The sequence below is a fragment of the Ascaphus truei genome, chromosome 2 (assembly GCF_040206685.1).
Source record: "Ascaphus truei isolate aAscTru1 chromosome 2, aAscTru1.hap1, whole genome shotgun sequence".
NCBI classification, from domain to species: domain Eukaryota; kingdom Metazoa; phylum Chordata; class Amphibia; order Anura; family Ascaphidae; genus Ascaphus; species Ascaphus truei.
The window spans coordinates 199,065,857-199,090,485 of record NC_134484.1 but is presented as its reverse complement, the minus strand read 5'-3'; the positions used below and the strand labels follow the sequence as shown (position 1 = coordinate 199,090,485).

At 43.7% G+C, this 24,629-nt stretch overlaps 1 protein-coding gene across 2 annotated transcripts in view; it reads right to left on the bottom strand.

The window, feature by feature from the left end:
* Window positions 1-24,629, bottom strand: part of RREB1 (ras responsive element binding protein 1) — a 103,597-nt gene that overhangs the window by 64,992 nt on the left and 13,976 nt on the right. The window lies entirely within an intron of this gene.

Genomic DNA, 24,629 nt, shown 5'->3' with positions numbered 1-24,629 from the left:
TACTCTGTCCAGTAAAAAATGAGAGGTACTGTAATACTGGACATGTGCCCGGTATTTTCCTCCCTGGACATAGTGACCTGATGCACCTTTCACCATTGAGTCCAGTATTTTTGGAGAAGCCACCTGGCAACCCTAAATACAGGTTGTTTGGGAAGGCTGCACCTTTACACCAATAGGTATACAAATATGCATTAAAGGTCTGCGCAGAAACAATATCGTCACAACACTCCTAATAGATCATTCTTAAAACAACACATCTTTATTCTGCCGCAACAAAAAAAAAATTTTGCCAGAAAAATTAAATCATAGGAATATATAGCACAATAGTGTAAAAACAAACAGATACAGCGATAATACAGGGCTGGGCTCTTTGAGGCCCTGTATTATCGATGTATCTATACGTTTTTACTCTATTTTGCTATGGATTCCTATAGTTTTTATTTCTTTTTGTCAATCAATTTTTTTTGTTGATGTCAGAATAAAGAAGACGTGTTGTTTTAGGAATGACCCATTAGGAGTGCTGTGGCGATATGGCTATGATCTCAATATTCGAATCCGTGACGGTGGTGCGCGGACAGTCCCACGGGCAGCCAACTAATGGAGTATGAGTAATGGAAATGGCGAGTGCTGCTCCCCCTTGTATTATTCAATAAAGTGAAACGTGGTTCCAAGTGGGATTCAAGAGGCAGGTTCACCTGCGTAATCAGAGCGGGGGACTTGGATATATATCTGCAAGTGCTAAGTCCGCTGCTCTAATTACCCAGGTGAACTTGCCTCTTGGTTCCAAATGTGATTCAACCTTCCTTTTATTGAATAATGTGAACACAAATAATTGAACCGGGCACACCTAAGAGTGACAACAATGACCGTGCAAATTAATGAAGATTAAATAGTGAATATTGATTATTCAAACACATAAGCTACTAATATAATTGTCAGATATATATCTGCAAGTGCTCTATAATGGTGCTGACAATTATATTAATAGCTCATGTGTTATGTGCTTATGTGTTATTTGAATAGTTAATATTCACTATTTAATATGCATTAATTTGCAAGTTCATTGTTGTCACTCTTAGGAGCGTCAAGTTCAATTATTTTTATTCACATTATTCAATAAAGGTCTGCAGAATATACATATATATTTTGTGGGGGTTCAGGGGTTCCCAAAAAGAGCTTGCTGGGGTTTTGTGTTTTGTTAACCTATTCTCAGCTGTTGGAGGTTAGTGGCTCCTCCTTCCCAGGTTTAAGCTCGCCCCTCCCCACTTCCCAAGTTAGTAGGTCCGTTCATTCTACTGGATATAGATCCAATGTGGTCTTTCTCCCTCCTAATAGAGGTAAATGGGAATTTTAATCCTAATAGAGGTATATTAGTATTTTATCTGGTAGTGTTAGGCCTTGCGAACAGGTGTCTGCCTTGCAGTGGCTCGCAGGCTTACAACGCTTTGGCCAAAGGGTTAAACTAAATGACCCCTTTTCAAGAGAATATATAAGTATTTTACTGTGTATTTTTGTCATGTTGGATGTAGCATTGGGCTTCTCTGTCGTCTGTTGTATACATTTCCCACGCTCAATAGCTCTCCCTTTTGACACTAATATACATATATATTTTGTGGTGGCTCAGGGGTTCCCAAAAAGAGCTTGCTGGGGTTCTGTGTTTTGAGCTGAAGCACCGGCATACTACAATTACCAGAAACCTTTCCCCACTTCCCCACAAGGGAACCTGATAGAAGGAGACAGGTCAGGGTTTATCAGGGCAGGAGGAGGGAGCAACCTCCCAATAAGCTGTTTAGTGGTCATAGGTAGCAAGCAAGGTCATGGTAGGAAGAGGAAAGTCAGGCTGGAAACACACCCATGCTACTAGAGACGTTCTCATCCACAGCATAAGATAAAATACAGGATTATCATCATGTGCTCATCCAACATTTGGAAGTCACATGAGCCTTGTAATCAGATGAAAGCAATTCAGGAACTGGTTCCCGTGGAGAATGGCTTCCCTCAGAGGTCGTGAACGGGGAATGCATGTGTAACCCATTGCATGCCGAGGGGGACTGCAGTGCGGTACCATGTGCTCAGGCAGACGTGGCCCTAGACTTTGGAGGCGGATGGCTGTGTGTGACATACTGGACATCCTACCCATCAGCCAGTTCTGAACGAGCCAAGGAATGCCCGTGTCACAGGATAGGCTGAGTCTACGTGCTATATTCTAGTCAGCAGTAGCAGCTTTACTATATATGGTGTGTTTACGGCAATGACAAAACACACTGACACGTTACCCCACAGATCATGTGCAGCATGCTAGGGGCTTCGGGTGCATGCCCTCTACCTCAGTTTACCTCCCAACATCTGTCACCTTACTGCTTCACCAACAATACTTTCCAGGGCCCTATGCTACCAAAATGGGTTTAACAAAAAAACAGAGATACTGCTACAGCTGCCTTAAACCAATCTACTTTTATTTTACCCATGATTTTCACCCACTCTTAAAGGTGCATTTGTCCAGCTTATCACCTCATATGTTCCCTACTTAAGGCTTACACGTGACATGTCATGTTTTAAAAAAAGCCACCAAAGTGGCAAAGGAGTGATTCCTTTAGCTCTGGTGCCCCCTCTTTTACACAGTTTAATTCCATTTTTAACCCCTTTGCTGCCAGCCGCAGTGCCCGCACCTCTTGCAGGGATGATGCTATATCCCAAGAACGTGTGAGAGGGCACCTTTCAGACCCCATTTTACATGCCACGCAGCCTCATGAACACAGCCTGGAAGAATGCCGCCGTTCCTGCTGGGCTGCAGGGTGATGGGCACGGACATGTGCACGGCCCGGCTTCTTCAGAAACAACAGCTGACACAGAAAGGCCCTGCTGTTTAGTGCTTATGTAGCTAGCTCCCTGTCCACCCCCCTCCCCCCCACCACCCCTCCTAAACATCATTCTAAAAACCTCTTTTAAACATGTTTATTATTGGAGAGGAGAAACGTGCGAGAGGAGAGAAAGCAGTTAGGTTTGCAGAGGATGCCTTGCAGCAAGCACACGGAGTTCTTCATGGATGACTTCGAAGGGCTCGTCAAACCTGTTGTGCAGCATTGTGTGCCTGACTGCTCATTGGTAATTAAACCAGTCTTGTGGCCTGTGGGTTTCTATGAGCCTAGCTCCTATCACACCCTAATACTACCACAGAGTAGTGTGTCAATAGCAGAGGAATGATGGGGGTAAAAAAGGAAGCCCCATCAACTCCATGTTAAAATACACCTCAGATGCCTTTTAACCCACTATTATCATGCTTCTGCAGTGACTCTTTCCTTGTGTATGGATTTAATTGCACATTAACAAACCTGGCTTTGCATTTAAAACGAGCAGATCCTCCAACTTTTTCTTTTTTTCCCCCTCTTACAGGGTGGAAACCGGGAGTCCGCCTGAGCCATGCACCACTATTTTCACCGGCTCCCGAGATACTTACTGGTGAAGTTAAAAAAAGAGTTTAAATCTCCCTCAGGGGAAACAAAATGGCTGCCAAATCTCAGCCCAATAGGAAGCTGCAACATCATTGGTTGTGGCTTTCTATTGGATGGCAATTTAATTTCCCTTTACAAACCAGGAAGTAATATTGGTAACTTCACCAGTAAGGATATCGAGAACTAGCGGTCCCCCCAGAGCTGTACATTGTGCGGATTAGCTCTGGGGGACCCATCGGTTCAAATCTTGTATTAAAAAATAAATCAATGAAAACATGTTAGTTAGGGAGGATTGCTCTTTTAAGCACTCAGCTTTGCAGAAGTTATAGGAGGCCCTTGTGGTTAAATTCTTATTTTGCCATTATGAAAAAGGACAATTGTTAAAAACTAAATAAATCTTGTCCCGATTATAAACCATCATTGTGAAATCCACCACTAGTTTTCTTCCTTTTTTTTAATGTAAATGGTGATGTAGAAAAAAAGTGTTTGCATTTGCAACATATTTTCTCTTAAAAATTAGCAACCATTGTACATTTTCTGTAAGCGGTTTCATAACTCTGCCCTGCAAGTTTGGAATAAATGCAGAACGATTTCCTCATTTGCTAATGATACCTCACTAACTTGTTTATAACAAAAAAAAGGTCATGTTTTCAATGTTTGTGAAGCTCCCATGACACTGAACAAGTAAACTCCCCCCAACCCCAATATTTTTTGCATCTACTTGTGCCTTGTATTACAGAATGACCTTGAAACAGGATGCCTGCTTTTGTTTTTATTAAAGATTGCCAGTGTCCCAAACTTTTCACATCTCCATCTGAAACTTTGAGCATCTTTGCAAACTGGAGAGACTAAGGCTGAGTCCATGGTAACTCCAGCCGTGCGGAGGCCCGCTGAGGCTTTCCCTGGCCTTAGTTCGCGCGCCGTCCGGGGGCGTGTTGGGGGGCGGGCCAGTGACGTCACAGAGCTGGTTTGCCCTCATTGGGCAAACCGCTCACGTGACCGGCCCTGCGCTCCCGTGAGCGCCAAAACTAAAAAAAAATTAAGTGGTACACCTACGCACGCCTGCGGACGCGTGTGCGAGCCCCTGCTAAAGCCGCTCTCATTGCGGCTGCAGGGGCTCACTGACAAGCGTCAGAGCGCCTCAGCACGGGTTAGCGGATAAGCATTGACCATGGACTCAGCCTAAGAACCCATGAGTGTGCATACAGTATGCAAGTCTTCCACAGGCTGCCCAAAACCTCTCCACAGGCTGCCCAAAACCTCCCTAATTCTGGGTGTACTGTATTGCGTTTATGCATCCTCTGACTTTGCACGCCATTTTGTTTAACCAGAACACCAGAACCTCACTGTGACTGTTTTGAGAAAGTCAGCCCTGCCCATCTCCCCCAGAGGTAGCACTGGAAATTCCGCTGTGAAGGCATTCGCAGGGCGACGACAATTAAACAGGGGATAGCCTGCAGACCTGAAATGCCTAGCAACAGAGAGAAAAGTATGCTGGCTGCTCAGAGACGCGACAGGATGTTTGGAACTGGTGGAAAAGATGATGATAGTTCTGCTCTTCTTAGCAGCTAAATATATGAATCAACCAATAAGTGCTTCAATTGGGGACATGTGACGGGGCATCTTACCATTCTTCTTTTCTACAAGGTTAAAGGGCCTCAACGTCGCAATTACCATTGATTCAAAATGCAATTAAAACCAAAACAAAAAGTACAATGAACTGTAATGGGTTCACCTTATATCCTTTAGAGTGGGCTCATACCTTCTTTTATTAATTAGTGTAAATGACTCTTTTTTCCAAACGACACATGCAATAAATACAAATAAAATTAAAACACAAGAGACACACAAAACTGCACATATGGTCCTGATGCTGCAAAAATAACTGTTAGCAAAGTAACAAAGTATGCAGCAAATTGAGTGAATGGTTTAACGGAAATGGAGGGGGCTGAAACATATTGGCAGCAGGGGTTAGAATGGTCCCAAAATGTTCCGTTTCCTGTTTTAACCCATGTGCTGCCATTTGCTTTTCTGCTGACATTTTTCGGGAAATTGAGATTTCCCTGTAAAGCCGTGAGAAAGGGGGAGGGGAAAAAGCACAACAGATAGGGGATCCTCCAAGATGGGGGTGTAGCGATGCAAGGTGGTTTCCATTTGCAAAATCTGTTCTAGGAGCATTTTGGTTTGATTTGAAACCGTTCACAATGAACATAACTGGTAGTTTCTCCTCTCTCCTTCCCAAGCAACCCCCCCTCCCGCCCCAACCCCCCCTCCCGCCCCAACCCCCCCTCGTACAAAGCAAAAAAAAAGGAGCAACTTCCTCTAGAGGCAGAGCAGCTTGGACAGTGCTATTATGTTATCAAAATTAATTTCCTTGTTCGGACAGGGCCTGAAGTCTGCTACAGCAGTTAGCTGGACTGAACTGAAGTCCTGTGCCAGCAACACAAATGTCTGTGAAACAAAGCAAGAGATCCATCCTCTGCTGGTCCTAGGAAGCTGCAGAATTGTATCTGTACTCATTTCATTCTCCCATTTTTTCTGCCTCTTCTCACCTGTACCAGATAGAATGGAGTTTAAGTGCCCCGTTCCCTATGTACAAGTATATAAGGATTGCTCTTTCTGCTATGTTCCACCAATAATGAACAGCTCAATGCAATATAAATGTATAGTTACAAAAAGGCATGCCCGGAAAAGCATACAGTCTTATTTTGATAGCCAATGCCTTAAGTGTAAAGTAACTTGGCCAAGGAGCTATAGTTGGGGCATCAACAGGAGCTACTCACTTCGAAGTTTAGTACCTTAACGCCTCTGCCACAGACTCTTTGATATATTCACATATGTTACACCTTCACCACTTTAGCTCTGTGTAATAATCTAGAGCAACGTTCTAGTTGTAATTGTCATGGAAAAGTGTAGATTAGCGGTAGGTTTCATGCACCAACAAGAGTGTTTTTCAGTGGGTGAAAAGGTTATACACAGCTCTTGAAACCTCAAAGTTTTCTTACGTTGTAGTTAAAACTGTAACAGTCAAGAACTTTAGATTCTCGGTTATTTCCTGCGTGGTGTTCTCACCCAACGGGCTCAAAATGCCAAAAACAGTACTGTATTTTAGGGATTGCGGTAGGATTGTATATATTTTTTTCTATATTTATCAATTACATAAAAAGGTCAACTAAGACAGGGGTGCGGTGCTAGATTTTATGGGTGTCCGCAGCTGTTATAGAGGTCCCGCGCTCTCCCCGTAGGCATTTAAATTAAATGCCGGGGAACGCGCGAGGCCTCTATAATACACTTACCTTCCCTTCCAGCGATGCGTCGTCATGGTAATCCGGTGACAAATGACGCAGCGTAATGACATTACCATGACAACGTGCGTCATATGACCCCGCACGTCATTTGACGCCGGGGCCGATCGGGGGGGGGAGGGCGCGAGGCGCCGTGGAGAGCAGGCAGGGGTGCGCACAGGGAAAAGTTTGTGCACCCCTGAACTAAGAGAACGTCTACGCCACGTGACATTTCTGTACATTAAAACTCACTGATGGGAACACACACACGTATTTATTTATTAAACTCATTTTAGTGTCCTCCTACAATTCTAGGATGTGCCCAATATTAATCTTTGCAAGACTCCAGACAGGCCTTCACCCCTAGGATACTTCCAGACATGCCTATGCATGATGCTGCATTTCACATTAAGGCCTTTGTTACCAGCACAGTAGGTAATATGACACAAGTGGTCTTTTTTCCCCCTTTAAGTCAGACAATCATGAGATTTAGGACAAGACAAGACTTCTTATGACCTTATTCGACCAAAAAGTTCTTTGTTTTGGTTTTAAAAAGAAATTTTATATATATATATATATATATATATATATATATATATATATATATATATATATATATATATAAATATACATATATATATACACATACACACATACACACACACACACACACACACACACACACACACACACACACACACACACACACACACACACACACACACACACACACACACACACACACACACACACACACACACATATATAAATATATATATAATAAAGAAAAAAGCAAATGTGGAAAAAAAAGGTCTGGCACATGACAGAATCCAGTGGTGATGTGTGTTCGTCCCGAGTAGTGTGGGATGCCGGGCTAGTTATATCAGTTGTGCGCTCAGTAACAAATGGTCCATTCATGAGGCAGAAAAGCATCTGTTCGGAGGGCTCTAAATTCTGCAGTGAAATGGAAGGCTGCCGGCTCTCCTCCCTCCCACACAGCAGAGTGAGGAGGATGGAGCATGGAGCGTCATATACTCATCTCTGCTACCCGTGATGCACTGCTTTATTTAAACACGTTTTTTCAATGTTCTCAATCTTTTTTTTTTTTATTTTAGACTATCTAGAGCGATTCTCAAACGGCTACCATTTACTCCAATAAGGGGTGGGGCGGGTCCCTTATAATGAGCTTATTTTAAAAAAAGGGGGGGGGGGGGGGGGGGGAAATAGTAGCAGATTTTATTCATTGCTGTTTTTGCCAACTCTCATCCTTGCAAAACTTTCCTCCCAGCGGTTTGACAGATGATTCAGGCGTTATTCTTGGCATCAGGGTCACTGCGACCATGGTACTGACATGTCCTTCAAAAGGTGAATCTTTGTATTTAATGATCACACATTAAATAAGTTGTGGTGGGGAGCGCGCGTGACGTCACGCGGATGCACGCAAGCTAAGGATGCTTTGTGCACTCCGCCAGCATAATTTGATATAACCCCTGATCGCCACACAGATCGGCGCCGCGGTACATCACAGAGGCCAGGGGAACCAGCGGGGATGGCGCAGAAGAAAACTCTGAAGCCGGGGACCCCTGATCTCGCCCGTTTTAGCCGCGGGCGGCTGCGGTGTCTGAAGAGAAAAAAAAAAAAAAAAAAGGTGGCGCCGCTGAGCGCACGCTCACAAAAGGTAAACAAAGGAGAGAGACAAGCTGCGGGGCCTGAGAAGCAACCCTTAGAAACTCTGCAGAGAGGGCCATAGCAGAGGAGGGGGCGGGGGGGAGATCTTCTTCCGACAGTGAGCTAGATATTGCTGAGGATGACACAGTAATCACAAAGCAGGACCTAAAGAACATGCTTAGAGAAATGCAAGGGGTTTTCAGTCAGCTCTGGATAAAGTTGTAAAATAGTTTTAAAAACAGAAGTTTCCTTGCTGGCTAAAAGAACTACGGAGCTTGAAAATAAGACGGACATTTCCCTGCAAAATCAGGTAAATACTGATGATGAGGTCTCAATGAAAAGATAAGAGCTATGAGGAACGGCATAGATGACATAGAGAACAGGGAGCGGAGGCAGAATCTACGAATCCGTCATGTCCCTGAGTCGGTGTCTGCAGAAGCCCTCCAGCCATATATCTCAAGAGACTGTTTACGTCAACTGACCCCCACCTACAAGATGGCGATCTTCTGATGGATAGAGCCTTAGGTTCGAGATTTGAGGAGCCTAAAAGAAGTAGAGACGTGGTTCTAAGACTCCACCAATATGCAACCAAGGAAAGGATTATAAAAGGCTGCAGAAACAGGGGCTCCATTGAATTTGAAAACAATTCCATCCAGATCTTCCAGGGTGACAATCGAGAGGAGGAGAGGCCTGCGACCTGCAACAGCGGTTCTCCAGGAAAAAAGGTATTCGTTACCGGTGGGCCTTTCCGTTCCGCCTGGTGGCAAATCATGAAGGCAGACAGATCTCGATCTGTTACCCCGAGGAACCAGCATATTTTCTGTCTGCGTTGGGTCTGACCGCCAGGGATGGGTCGGGTCAGCACCAAAGATCTCGAGAAGACAACATGGATGACGATCGATCGGTCAAGGGCGCGGTTGCCTGGAGATAAAAGATTTAAGACCGACTGTGATGCAGTTGACCTCTCGTCGGGTTCACAGTCATCTCTTTGACCAGTGATCCGGCAACCAACCGCAACCCAGGGAAAGATACCCTGGATGTGTAGCTATATTTGTTTTCTCTTTTCTTTACGGTTTTCTCCCTGACTCCGCCTATGCTTTCTCCAATCTATTACAGGGTCAGTTTTGCGGACGGTTTGGAGTCTGCTGTCAGCCCCCTGAGGGCAGGTCTACTACAACTGTACGGTGGATGAAACCGATGAACACACAGATCGAACGCCCCGGCGATGGGTAAGGGAGACTTGGAAAGGCTGGGGTCTTGTTTTGGGACACCAAGCCTCATGGAGAAACCAAGAGCAATCACTGCTCGAAAATGTAATTTTAATAGACATTGATCATTTAAAGATAAACTAGGAAACGGGTTTTTATTTGTATATTCCTACCCGTGAAGCCTATCCCTATAAGTGCACGCTAACATGAAAAGGTTAGATATTTTTAATCAGTCCCACGGTTGTCAGGGATTAATATTCTCTTATAGGCCATTTTATATTCTAAGTGGGCCGTGGTGAAGGTGCGATCAGGGGACATGGAAAGCTCACCCAAATACCCAGTTGGCCTACATACTCTGTTGTGGACGAGCTCTAGGACTAGGCTTGGGAGACAGCCTGAGCTGGCGGTAATCAGGTTTACTTTGAAAATCTGTCCGTCAGCGAAAAAGAAATACAAAGTTATGTCAGTCTATACTTACGCCCCTGTTCGGTAATCCAGGGTTTTTGGCGGGGTTTCAGTGTCGGGACTTTGAAACCGGGAGACAGAGTGGAATCCTAGAAATGGGAGATTTCTTAGAAAGAGATAAGTTGATGTCGTTTGAGGAACTGATGAGAAAATATGGTTTACGTTGGATGGAGATGTTTAAATATATGCAGGTCCGACATTTTGCGCAACAGGGTTTCTATGAGGAGGAATTCCTTAAATATACACGATTTGAAGATTTATGCAAAATAAAAAAAAATATCAAAAAGGTCTGATCTCATCCCTGTACCAGGGTTTAATCACCCGAAAGGGGACCCCGGCCCATAAATATATGCAGTGGTCGACAAATCACAAAAAAATCTACTCGCCGAACAAAAAAATCTACTCGCCACCTAGTACCACACGTGTGCTGCTTGGGCCAACAGGAGCTCGCCACGATGTTAAATCCACTCGCCCGGGGCGTGCAAATGTATAGGTTTGTCGAACACTGAATATATGGACAAGTGGGTTCAGACAGAAATAACAACGGAAGACTGGGAAGATATATGGGATAAAGCGAGCAAAACCTTTATATGTACAGTTACCAAAGAGAATATTTACACAATTCTGTTACGCCGGTATTACACTCCCAAAAGGTTAAAGCAAATGTTTCCGGAAGCGACCGATGGATGTTGGGGGGGATGCGGACAGATAGGGGATTTAGCACATATATGGGGGTTTTGCCCAGTCATGCAGACATACTGGAGGACAGTTTTGAAATTGATAGAAGATGTGACGGGAATCAAGACGGGATTGGGCTAGACCCAATTTTAATCATTTTGGCTAAACCTGTGGAGGATGTAAATCATTGCTCAGTTAAATTAATTATGTATATATTAACGGCGGCTAAATGCGAGGAAGCCGCAGCGTGGAAAAGGACGCTGCCACCCTCCAGGAGAGAGGTTATTAGAAGGGTTAACGATGTACAATTAATTGAAAGACTCACCTCATTTTTTGAATCACACCACAAGTAAGTTTGATAGAGTCTGGGATCCCTGGGATGTTGGATAGGGGTAACGCCCCAATAGGTCAGAGGATCTGGGAGTGCTTAGTGTAGGATGTGTCGCTGATAAAATGTTATAAAACTCAACACTTTGTATGATATGCAATGTGATTGTTGTTGATGATAACAATTCTGTTACAAAATGGTTGTTCCCCCCCCTCCCCTTTTTTCTGTACCCCTTCCCTTTCCATTTATGTTTGAAAAACTTAATAAAAATCATAAGTTTAAAAAAAAAAAAAAAAAAAAGTTATGGTGGGTAAAAAAAACCCTCTACCGTATATCATTCAGCAAATAAAAATATCACTTGTGAGTACAGTCACGTCTCAGACAGGTCTGCTGTCCTGCCTTTCCCCATTATCTCTTAGCATACAGTGCTTCACCTGCAGCCAGGGATTCTGGGAAATGTCATGCAAATGAGCACGCACAGTGCTGAATATTTAAAGATAATTAAAACATTTTTTTTCTGAGCGAACACATTTAGTATCCAGCCCTTTTTTTGCTGCAGAGCAATGCTTTGCAGGCCACTCTGGCAGTTAAAGGGTTACTACTGCTGGGAGAGTAGAAATGGGACAGACATCATATAACATTGCACTTACTCTGCAGTAGATCTGTCGATCTGATTTTGAAGTGCTACCAAGGTGGCCAGAAGTCAGAACAATTAACAAGATAGACAGACAAAAAAAAACCTTCAATAAAAAAAAAGGGAGGAAAAAAGCCAATCCCAGACTATACTAGCATTTTCACCTTTTCCCCCCCCATTTGCCTCAGTCGCAGGGAGTTTCTGCAGAGAAGGAGCAACGTGTAAGGGAGTCCATAACAACGTTTTGTCATTACGAAGTTATTATATTTACTATGCCTCCTCCACATCTTTGAACAAAAGCAGCATCTGGTTCTGTACCAATTAAGTACCTGTGTGCCTCCTGACACAGAATTACCAAGGCCCACCATACAGGGAAAGAGGGAATTGACAGCTCATCAGCTAGCCTATTGTGCGATCACACAACAGAGGAAGTGTACGGATACGTTCAGCTTTAGCACTGTATTATTTATTTTCATTGGCTTCTACACCTCATGTGTGCTAGGGATAAGCAACAGGATGCGCCAAGGAGGTTGGTAACTCTTCTATAAGGCTCATCTAGATCACCCAAGCAGTACCAATCTCTCAAGTATAAGTTGGATGGAAGATTTTACAAATCCTGCCTTTTGAAATCAACCCTCAATATAAATATAGAAGCCTTAGCTAGTGCATGTTTTTAGGTCTACATTAGGACTAATAAAAATAAAAAAGGTGGGCTGGTTAAGTGTGTTTGAGTTGACATTTTGTGGGGGGAAAAAAGCTATAACCAACATGGACATAAAAAGACAAATATGTTTTGCAACTGCAAATATAAAGCAGCAATTCCACCTGTTTTTACACGATGTGACCTGGTTCCCTAGATACTCCCGTGAAGTTACCAGTGTTTGTGCTGAGCATTTATATGGATGTCCAATAGGAAGTCACAAACGATGATGTCACGGCTTCCTATTGGCATGAGATTTGGTGTCCATTTTGTTTCCATTGGAGGGAGATTTAAAAAAACAGGGGACTTCACCAGTGAGTATCTCAGAAACATAGGGGGAAGGGAGGGGGTGTCACCTGAGCCAAAAATAGCACAGTTCAACACCCCACCTCCTGCCAAATATTGCATTAGTAAATATAGATATATATTTTTTTTTTAATTATTATTTATTTATTTTTAAAGGAGGGAGCAAGAATTGCTGCTTTAAGTCATCCATAAATCTATCCAAACTAAAACAGCTGTTAGCTAGTTATAGCATTTCCTATATTGACAGGTCTGCACCTATTCTGCCTATAACCAAATACTTTTTTCATATAGTTTCAACTTTTAATGTACTAGGGTGACGGTTCTTGATACGAGTTTATACACATACTTTTGAAATATTAAATATATATATCCTTTTTTATTTTATTTTTTTACATGTGCCTACATGGATACAAAGAAATCTTCATCTAAGGTACTTGTATTCCAATTTCACAGAGGCAAGATAAAACTAATGTTATCATTGCCCTGTAATGTTGGTTAAGCAATGCAGTACAGATGATACGTATGCTGGTTAAATATTTGCATGCTTTATCATCAATAGTAAGGAAAGATACACTTTACACCTAAAATACACTGCGTTTTTTTACTACCGTTAAATTGTTTTAATATATATAGTATTATGGTTGGCCCATCCTTTAGCTTCTTTGCATACCCAGTTAATCAACCCCACACTGATGAGACCCATTAAGGTCGAAACAGCTGTCTGTGGGTGGTTTTCTGGGTATGCACCTTTACCCTGGCTGTGCTCAAAGCTGTGACCATGCAGCAAGTTAAGCCTATAGGGAACCATGTTAAAAATGGTTTTTGAAGCAAAAAGTGGCACTGTGTGCTCATTTGCATGTCATTTCCCAGAATCCCTTGCTGCAGTGGAAGTGCTGTGTGCTGGGTGATAATGGGGAAAGGCGGGGTTGCAGACCTGCCTAAGACATGCAGATGAGCATACAGTTGTATTTACATTGTGTGTGTGTGTGTGTGTGTGTGTGTGTGTGTGTATGTATGTATATATATATATATATATATATACATACATACACACACACACACACACACACACACACACACACACACACACACACACACACACTGTATACATACACACACATACTGTATACATACACACATACACACACACACACACACACACACACAGTGTGGTATTGATACGATTTGCTCTTTTCGCTACACTCGAACATTGACATGCAAAAAAGCAAGCTAAGAAATTATCATGAAGTTAAAAAAAAAAGGTATGCATCTCTGGAAACATGTTATTGCACAATTGCCCTCTCAACTAATCTGTTCCTCTCCCTCTCTACAAATCTCCAGGCATGAAGATGCAGGCCAAAGTACAAGGCAAGAACATTGGCCAACTGTTGCTGCAGCCGTATCGCCTCCTCCCTTCAGTGTGTGGCTCCCATGGACCAATCAGTGTCCTGCCAGCAGCTGTTCCGCCCTGCCCGCACCTCACTGAGTGACAGCGGTGCTCTGTTCAGCAGAAGGTGAAATCCATCAGTGAAGGCAGAGAACTGCATGCAGTGTTGTCACAGTGTACCAGGAACTCTAGACAGTACAGGCACCGGCTGACACATCTGCAGTTTATCTTCTCCTCCTACCCCCTTATCCCCAGCAAAGCAAGACTTTGGGGGGCGGGGAGAGAAAGACTACATCTCTAAGCTAACAGTTTCAGGTTACAACAGATGTTCCTTGGATGCACACAGTAAACTGCAAATATTTGTCATTTGCTGTTGCTGCTAAAAAGGATGGAGTTGCTTTTACCTATTAAAACAACCTCTTCTGATCTTAACCAATTCCTCATGCATAGGAAAGACTATGTATAAATAACCAACACAACTAGTTTCCCAACTTACCTTGCACCCCAAAACTGGAACAACCTACCAGAGACTCTCACATCCACCACCAGTTTAAGTTCTTTCAAATCTAAGGCTGTCTCACATTTTAATCTGGTCTGTAACTGTTACATACGCCCATAATATATATTTTCTTTAACTGTGCATGCAATGTCTTGTATATAATGTATACCCTGTTCATTTATGTAACTGTATTTGTAACCATGTATTATTTGTCTTAACTCTGTGCCCAGGACATACTTGAAAACGAGAGGTAACTCTCAATGTATTACTTCCTGGTAAAATATTTTATAAATAAAATAAATAAATAAAACTACTTGCCTGTGAAATCGATATCTACTGCCAGCCTTATGCAATCATTGTGAGTGTGCACATACAAACTACACACAATTCATCAATGTGAAAAGATGCCAAAAACACGAACTGGTGGAATATATCACAAGAGGCCGTAAAGGCAACTAAACCCCCTCAGGCTGCGCCCAGGGTCAGCGCTTAGGCGCTGACCCGTGCTGACGCTTCTCAGTGTGCAATGAGAGCGGCTTTAGCAGGGGCTCGCTTACGCAAGCGTGCGGAAGCGTAAGTCTTACCAAAATTTTAAATTCAAGCGCTCAAGGGAGTGCAGGGCCGTCACGTGAGCGGTTCGCCCAATGAGGGCGAACCAGCTCCATGACGTCACACACCCCCCACCCCCCCGACACGCCCCCGGACGGCGTGCCGACCAAGGCCAGGGAAAGCACCCGCTTTCCCTCAGCCTCCGCGCACCTCAGCACGGCAGCAGTCCTATGGACGCAGCCTTAGTCGTTATGATCATCCTTTGAATTACTGGTTTGACAAAGACTGGCGAGTTTAACAAGTGCTCGGCCAGAGAACACTAATGCATAGTGTGCTAATAACCCCAATCTCATGCCTTGCACAGCTTCTCTAAGGGGTTCTGTATAGGAGAGCACCAATGGTTCCCTTACCTTACAAGCACAACAGTGTAAAGGTAAAGAAGGGATGGGAGTAACGTGTCAGGAGAGCAGAAATGTGAGCTTGCTACATTACAATGAAAACGCTTTCTGGGGCGTTTTGGAGCACGTACCTGTAACCTTGTGTATACGCTGCTCTGTAACTCACAGCAGTCGTAAAGGGATTTAAACAGACATGGATAGCGAAAACTATAATTTATCAGATCCTTTGTTTGCGCCACAATTCTAACTCGCAGAAAGACAAAAACTGTTGCCTGGAACAAAATGAAATAATTAAAAGTATGGTCTCTCATCCTTTTGACCTTGGACTCGTTTGCTTCATCTGTGTCTTTGGGCACATTCTCTTTGCTAACCATTCAGTATACGGCAAGCTCTGATAATAGTGGTTAATGTTTACTGAAACCTGTGTATGACCTGTACTAAACCTGATAGCAGAACTTTGCCTTTTCAGCCCTGACAGCATCCATGTTGTCTAATTAAAATATCCCCCCTCTCCCCTCTAAAATAAAAAATAAAAAAACAGGGAGGAGAGTGGGGGAAAAAAGGGAGGTAGGGATGGGGGAAAGGGAAAAAAAGGGAGGTAGGGATGGGGGAAAGGGAAAAAAAGGGAGGTAGGGATGGGGGAAAGGGAAAAAAAGGGAGGGAGGGAGGGGGGAAAGGGGAAAAAAAGGGAGGGAGGGAGGGGGGAAAGGGAAAAAAAGGGAGGGAGGGATGGGGGAAAGGGAAAAAAAGGGAGGGAGGGAGGGAGGAGGGGAAAGGGAAAAAAGGGAGGGAGGGAGGGGGAAAAGGGGAAAAAAGGGAGTGAGGGAGGGGGAAAAAAAGGGAGGGAGGGAGGGGGGAAAGGGAAAAAAAAGGGAGGCAGGGAAAAAAGGGAGGGAGGCAGGGAAAAAAGGGAGGGGGGAGAAAAGGGAGGGAGGGAAAAAAGGGAAGGAGGGAAAAAAGGGAGGGAGGGGTGGAGGGAAAAAAGGGAGGGAGGGAGGGGGGAGGGAAAAAAGGGAGGGAGGGAAAAAAGGGAGGGAGGAAGGGAGGGGGGGGGAAGGGAGGGGGGGGAAGGGAGGGGGGGGAATTGGGAAAAAAGGGAGGAAGGAAGGAAGGGAGGGAGGGGGGGAGGGAAAAAGGGAGGGAGGGGGAAGGGGAAAAAGGGAGGAAGGAAGGGAGGGAGGGGGGGAGGGAAAAAGGGAGGGAGGGGGAAGGGGAAAAAGGGAGGGAGGGGGAAGGGGAAAAAGGGAGGGGGAAGGGGAAAAAAGGGAGGGGAAAAAAGGGAGGGAAAAAAGGGAGGGAGGGGAAAAGAGGGAGGGAGGGAAAAAAAGGGAGGGCGGGAGGGAAAAAAAGGGAGGGCGGGAGGGAGAGGGGGAAAGGGAAAAAAAGGGAGGGAGGGAGAGGGAAAAAAGGGACGGGGGGGAGAGAGGAAAAAAGTTAGGGGGGAGAGAAGGGAAAAAGGAGGGCGAGGGGAAAAGGGGGGGAGGGGGAAGGGAAAAGGGGGGGGGGCAGAGAGGGGGAAAAGGGGGGAGAGAGGGAGAGAACACAGGTCTTGATTTCTTTTTTTTACCAATTAACATCAAGGGATGACCGCAGGGTTACGCAGTACTGGTACGGTGCAAAACTATTTGCCTGCTGGCCATAAAATGGCTGCTGGGTCAAGGCTCGCTCAAGCAGCCAACTACAACACATTTCGCATTTCTTTTTTTTACCGGGATTCCCGATGTTGGGGGCGACCACGGATGAGCCCCGACTTTAAACAAAATAAATATCCCACATGCTGTAACTTTGGGGGCACAGGCTGTGCCTCAATACGGATATATTTTAAAGATGGGATATGATGCCTGGAACAAGTTCCCGCAAAGAATCCCACATGTGTCACCTTCAACATTTTGTACCCCAGCACAGTGGTCAAAAGTAGCAAGGACCAACGCCTACCTATTGTTCATATAATGGTTTTTGTAAACTTTTACACGCAAGATACTGTTTAGTTTGCTTTCAGACATGTTTGCCTAGCTTTTTTTTTTTTCCATTTATTTTTTAAATGCACTCAAAAGAAGAAGTTTGTGGGGGATTTTAAAGATGGCCACCTTTTGCAACGATATAGTGCACTGACTCCTGATGGACCCTCTTGGTGGTGTTTGTGAGAGGTGAGATTACTTTTAATTTCATGTGTTTATGGTGGGGAAAAGTGGCACACCAGTACTCACACACAGGTGTGAGATACATATACTCCAGGTGCCCTTCTCCTTGTTTATCAGGAGCTCCCCCGAACCTCTCGGCACAAAGATGCTATTAACTACCGTGCAGCCAGAGGTCCCCTCTGATCACAAAGGAGTTAATATTAGCAGCTTGTTTGAGGAAGGATCTGAGCTGTACACAGCAGCCTCGTCCACAGTACCCCTCACCATTAACCCTTTCACGGCAAGCGCCATCCCACTGGAAATGAACGGGTTAATGTTAACTGAGGGCTTGGCACGAACTGCGGGGCAGGAAATGATACACACACACACACACACACACTAAAGAAGAGAAGAAAAAATATATATGTCTTGAGAAGTTGCAGGGACAATTGAAGAAAACAACAACTTCCCTCCATTTGCTGGCTCTGCCTTCCCCCACAGCAGGATGCTCTCAGGTGTACAAAGGTAACGTTAAGTGTGTGTGTGTGTGTGTGTGTGTGTGTGTTTAAATGAAACAGCAGCAATAGAACCGCAGTCACCTTGGAAACAAACTGCACCCTGTGTTTGCAGAACAAACAATGGTACCTTTTGAGGCAGTACCAGGCAGGCAGGGCAAGGGGCAGGCAAACGAGTGTAGGACTTGATAAACACGCAGCATTCATTCACAGGAGAAGAGAAAACTAAATTCAGGAGGTGTGGAATAAAGAAATGAATAAAACTAGAAGGTAGAAAAGATGGGGGGGGGGGGGGAGGAGGAGAGAAGGGAAACAAAAACACTATTCTTTCTAAAAGAAAATATCAACTAAAAACATGTCAAGGTCCTTTTATTTATTTTTTTTAGGTGCATTTCCTTAACTATATTTAAATACACATGCAGGAAAGCATAGTGCTGTTCAGCGCCTCGTTTTATTTTGAGAAGCAAGACCACCTTTAAAGTCAAAATAGGCAACAACAAAAAACTTCTTTAACGTGCAATGTGTGATAAGAAAAATGCCTATATGTTTAGGCCTTTTTATCATCACAGATTAAGATTGCACTGCCAATAGGGTTTTTTTTTTTTTTTGCCGAGAGTCTTTATTTTCCAAACAGCTAAACTCAAAACCCTTATGCCGCGCGTATAGTGCCCTCGACGGGACGGGTGATGTCACCCGTCGCCGCTAGCAAAAGTTATATTTCGCTTTGCGGCGGTGTCGCGGGCTTACTGGTTTACATGAGGCGACAGCCCTTGAAAAATCAAATATTGCCAACTTCCAAAATCCGCCACGTCGCATTGTCGCCGTCGCGCTTACTATAGGCGGCAATGCATTTGTTTGTGGGCGATGTCGCGTCGCCATCGCGGGCACTATACGCACGGCCTTACAGATAAACAGTTGTGATTCACATCCACACAGCAGCCAATTCTCTTTAAAGACGGCTGCCATCTTTAAAGTACCCTACAATTTACCCATTAGATTACACTCAAACATGAAAAATGTTGAGAACTCAGATATTAAGAATTCACTTTTTCCCCCCTCATCCTTTACTGCTATATGGGACAGAAATCACATTACCATGAAGCACAATGCATTGAAAGCCAGTCTGGCAGCCAAAGGGTTAGTAAAAAAAAAAACAGAATACCTCTGTGCTTTTAATTCATAAGATGATGTATTCCAGTGACAAATTATCTTTGCACAGGTGACTATTTTTATGGAGGTTTGAAATGAGTCATGTGCATTCAGCCTCCATGCTTCCCTGACACAGAGGATACTTGCAGCCTCTGGACAGTGAAAGGTTGACGTTTTTGGCACCAAAACGCCAGTTCCTTGTTTATCACTGCCAGCAATACGCCTAAAAGCATCAAACGGTGTCGGAGATTGCAGCCTCGCCCGAGCAGTGAACAAGAGAAGAGGGGAATAAGGTGTGTCCCCCTGTTCACTCATCCACACAAGAGCAGCCACAGATGTGGGCTGAGAGTGGCTCAGTGAGTAAAGACACTGACTCTGGCACTAAGTTTGGCGCAGGGGAACCTGGTTCAATTCCTGGTGTCGGCTCCTTGGGCAAGTCACTTTATCTCCCTATGCCTCAGGCACCAAAAACATAGATTGTAAGCTCTATGGGGCAGGGATTATCTGCAAAATGTCTCTGTAAAGCGCTACATAAAACTAGCAGTGCTATACAAGAACAATTATTATTATTAGAAAAGTGAAAAGTTTAACAAGCCATAGCTTTCCTTGACCTTGGGGAGTGGAAGAATCCGGTGAAACGCAAGAGGAATTTTGCAGCAGAAGTCACATGCTACAAACATGGCATGGCCAGCGAAGCCACACCGTGAATAGTACCACCGCATGATACCCAAACGCTAACTCCCAAATTAGAAACAGAGGTTCACAGCACATCACGGCCACTTGGACCACCTGTCCATTTTCCCCACTTACTAAAATCTCTCTCTCCATTCACCTCTTTTTGGACAATCTCGAGTTTTTGTGATTTTATTTCCCTTGGTTTGCTTCAAAATGTTAAGTGAAGCAGAACAGACCACTTAAAATGGGAATGTTAAAAAAAAATCACCATTGTTGCCCCAAATAAGAGACAATTTGTGCTGCAGAGTTTGAAGCAGAAATGTATGGTGCTCAAATATATGTTTTAGTACAATAATACTTTGCTGGCCGTATGCTGTGTAGTAATGGAATCAACACGGAGAGAGAGATATATTTAAATTTATGTATACCATCTAGTCTTACGCTTGTCTCTAATTAGGGCCCAAACTAAATTATGCGGCGATTCCAAATGATCAGTGAAAGGTTAAAATATCAGATTTCGGGGTAAAAATAAATAAAGTTTTCGTTATGACCGTCCTTCATACACACAGCTTAAGAGGAGCAACAGTTGGTGCCCGGGAGTCCTTACTCCCCCTCCCCCACGTCTCCCATCTCCTCCACACCCTTCCAGCAACTATCACAAATCCTCAGGCCTTGCGACTGCCAGCTGACAGAACTGTTTAGTCAGCAGCTAGGGGGAGAGACGCATTCAACTACTCCATCACATTACCAGCCTGGTCTTTAACACTGTGTAATGGTGCTACCATTTGTATCAATACATATATATGTATATATTATTAGTAACTGCTTTTCTGCCAGAGGGCAAAGCAGCACACTGCAGAACCCTCAACAGTGAAGGAGATAAACTCGTCGCTGCCATCTCTGACAGTGAAGAGGTTAAAAGCAACTAAAAACATAAATAGGGTTTGTTACTTACATATACACACTATTTTCTCACTCATGTTATATTATTTATAATATTGGTTGGAATTCACACGGGGGGGGGGGAGAGAAGACTTGAAATGATACATTGTAACTAAATGTGTCAAATTAACTCCTCTATAGCCCTGTCAGATAGCAGAAATTGACCCCAAAAAAACCTACTTCATGGACCCAAAAATCTGCAAGGATTTTTGGCAGCCGGCACCAAAAAAACAAAAAAAAAAAAAAAGGAGTTTAATGAAGAATTACTCCCCTTAGTATAGTGAGATAAATAGAATAATGGAAGACTACACTAAGGTGAGACGGACTCCAAACGAGTGAGACTTACTGAAAGAAAATCAGTGAGACAAGTTATATTGCTTTATTTTTATGGCAAAGTTTTAGCTTCAGTGTTCAAACCCAGCAACGCAATGCAGGCCCCCCTGGCCGAGTCGGGTTAAGGTGCCTATCAATAAAGCCAATATAAAAGTAGTTGTGCTTTTTTTTTTCTCCTCCTAGGCACAAGGCCATGTGCTGTAAATTAACCCCTTCAGTGCCCTACCATGAACAGCAGCGCACAATGTTGCTGCTGCCAACGTGTATTCTCTCGGTACTGTCAATACGCGCTTTTAATGGGAATGAGGCTATTACTAGAGCCAAGTTCCTCATCTCATCCTCTCCCCCTCCAGCTACGTGATGAATTCAACTGTAGTAACTTCCTCCATCTTGTGAGAGCAGCCTGTGCACAGAGGCCTCCATGTTTCACTTCCTCAGGCAACGATGCCTGTCTAGGTACTTCTCAGTGTCTCCATCTCATCATCTCTGTTAACCCTTTCAGTCTGTCTCTCTCACTCTCTTTCAAACAGCAACAGTGCGTGCAGCTTCTATACTGCAAGATGGGGAGAGGCAACAAACAGCTTGCAAACTTTGAGCTCTTAACCCCTTCAACACCATGCACGGTAGTGCACTGCAGGCACTGACAGATTAAACTTGCATGGTCCCGTGTGGAAATAAATGTGGCACACAGTGTGTAGAGAAGAGTAGCTACAGTCTACCACAACTTTCTTGTAGAGAACATCAAGTGGTTAAGCATGCAGCGAATCACACCAGGGATGGTAACTTTGTACTGTATATGTCCGTAACACCCTCTAACTCATAATACAGTCATCCTAAATCGCCACCATTATTACAAAGACTCCCTAGTATTTCGTTAAAAAAAAAAAGCTTTCTATTTTCTCCCTGATAAAATTCCCTTAATCCCAAGTGGAACATGGAGAGATCTCTAGCACTGAGCCTTTACTTTTTGGGATGTCCAAGAAGAACCACCCCCAGAAAAATCCTTCACAGTAGAGGTTTCTCTGACAATATTGCAGAAAGGACATGGCTACCCTTGGTTTCTGTGACCAGGGTGCTTTATGCAGCTTAGACTTGCATTGTACTGCAATCACACTTTAAAGAAGGACATTGTCTTCTATTCACATACTGAATGGAATGGACAATTCTGTTTAATTGTTCATGCTGGCTCTTGACCAGTGAAGCCTCAACATGCCCTTCCCTTAATTAGAACAAAAGACAATAAATTAGTGTAAAATGGCCATACACACTTATCAGAAGGCCGTCTCTTTTGGAGCCCATAATCCTTTTATCGTGGCTTGCACCTATCCATACACCAGCCATCCTTATGGCCTGATGTCTTCTGGTACAATATAGTACCTCATGGCTGTTGTCATGGCCAGACATGACCTTACCATACCACTAGTATAAAGGCCCATTCAACATTGACCCCCTTAATTCCTGGTGAGAACTGCCCCAGACCTCTTAATAACTTTGCTGTGATGAAAGACATACCAGCATCATATTAGAAACAAACAGGAGGACCTTCCACCTCCCATAGTGTCTTGAGGGGAGCCCCTACCTCCCTAAGCAATTTTAACCCCTGCACTGTCAAAAGGCCTGCTTACTGCACTCCCTTCTTCACCCCCCCCCCAATCATCATCATCATCATCATGTGCCTACAGCCATTTGATGGCTCTAAAAAAAAAAAAGGTGATGCTAGCGGAGTAGTTTTTAAAGTTGCACTTATTACCCAACTTTCTAAATTAGCCCATTTTAGAACCCCTCAAGTTTGTTAAAAACTAAAATGAAGCACCCAATTACTACAACATTGCCCATTTACAAATTGTGTTTGCAAAGAATGTTATCATCATAACGGCTGTGGTCACAAATGTTACATTATATTCCTTTTTTTTCTAACATTGCAAACGTAATGCAAAATCAATATGCTAAATCTCAGCATAATTTGCTGTCCCATGGGGAGACCCTTAAGTCTACTTTTAGGTATATCATTTAGCAACCCCAAAACGAAGCTGTGAAAGGCAGAATAGTGTCCCGGTGAGCAACAACAGAACGATAACACAAAGGTACCTAGCCACCCATTGGCGATGCATTCACTCCAGCAATTCAAGGATTCTATCTGAAGTATTCTTTATGAATACGGATGGTATCAGAATACCTGCACCATTATTATCTCACACACACACACACAATATCGAACTGTGTGTGCGGTACGCAGAAGTCCTACTTTATTTTTGTACGTTTTTCAATACAACCCAGTTTACTATTACTCCTCATTTACAAAAAGTACTTTATTTGAAGGAATTTCTTTTAGGAAGAATCTCGCCCTGTGTTTAGAGCATAAATATTGTGTGAAAACCATGTTTAAAAAATAAAAAAAGGTCGCAAAGAACTTTGATGTACAGCAGTTACCTACCCCCTTGATGTGGAAACAAAACAGAAAAGGGGGGATATGTTTTAGGTGCAAACAAGTGGTCTGCGTACAATAAATAAAACAACAAAAAAATGGGTGATGGGTACAAAACTTCCAGGTTGAAAGCATTAAACAAATCTGCTGAATTCAGAGATGCAAATTTTGGCTTTCTAGCAGCAGCCGGTATTTAAATGTAGACTGCCTGGACTTGCATAACAGCTCAATCCCAAACACAAAACACAAATTAAACAGTGCCTTGGCAGGAGCACGTTTACATGGCAAAATCTGCTATATCGTGTGCCTAAAGAAATGCAGAATGGAAAGTAATGCTTACATTTTGTTGGGGGGCGGAGGGGGGGGTGAACAACTACAGTTAATCCCACTATCATGGGATCTCTTTTGGAATATTAAAAAGGTAGAGAAACACAGGTTTGCTGGTGACCTGATTTGAAAGAATATACTGTACTAGTCTTGCCTGGCGACATTTGATTACATTTATTGAGCTTCATTTTGCATCTGAGCTGTGGACAGTATAGCACACTTATAGATTGCAATCAGCTGCACCATAAAGCCAAATATGCAAAACGCACTCATTAGTGAACTGAGCGCCTTCAGCTTGGAAGAGCCTGGTGTTATAAGAATTAAAGGTCTTTAATACTGCAAGTAGTTGTTTGGCTAGAAGGTCAGGGTGTTCCCCTGTGCCAATTTAGGGCAATCCCTTCTCTATTGAAGGGAGCAAAGAGATGGAGCTGTAAATGCAGCATGTGTATGGATAGTCAGTATGACTATATAATGCAGTATGGTCTTTTACAAGGGATCTGAGAATTATTCGGAGAGGAAACTAAACTGCTGGATTAGCAGAACTCTCCAAAGCAGACTGGTCCAACCATTTCACTACAATAAAGATG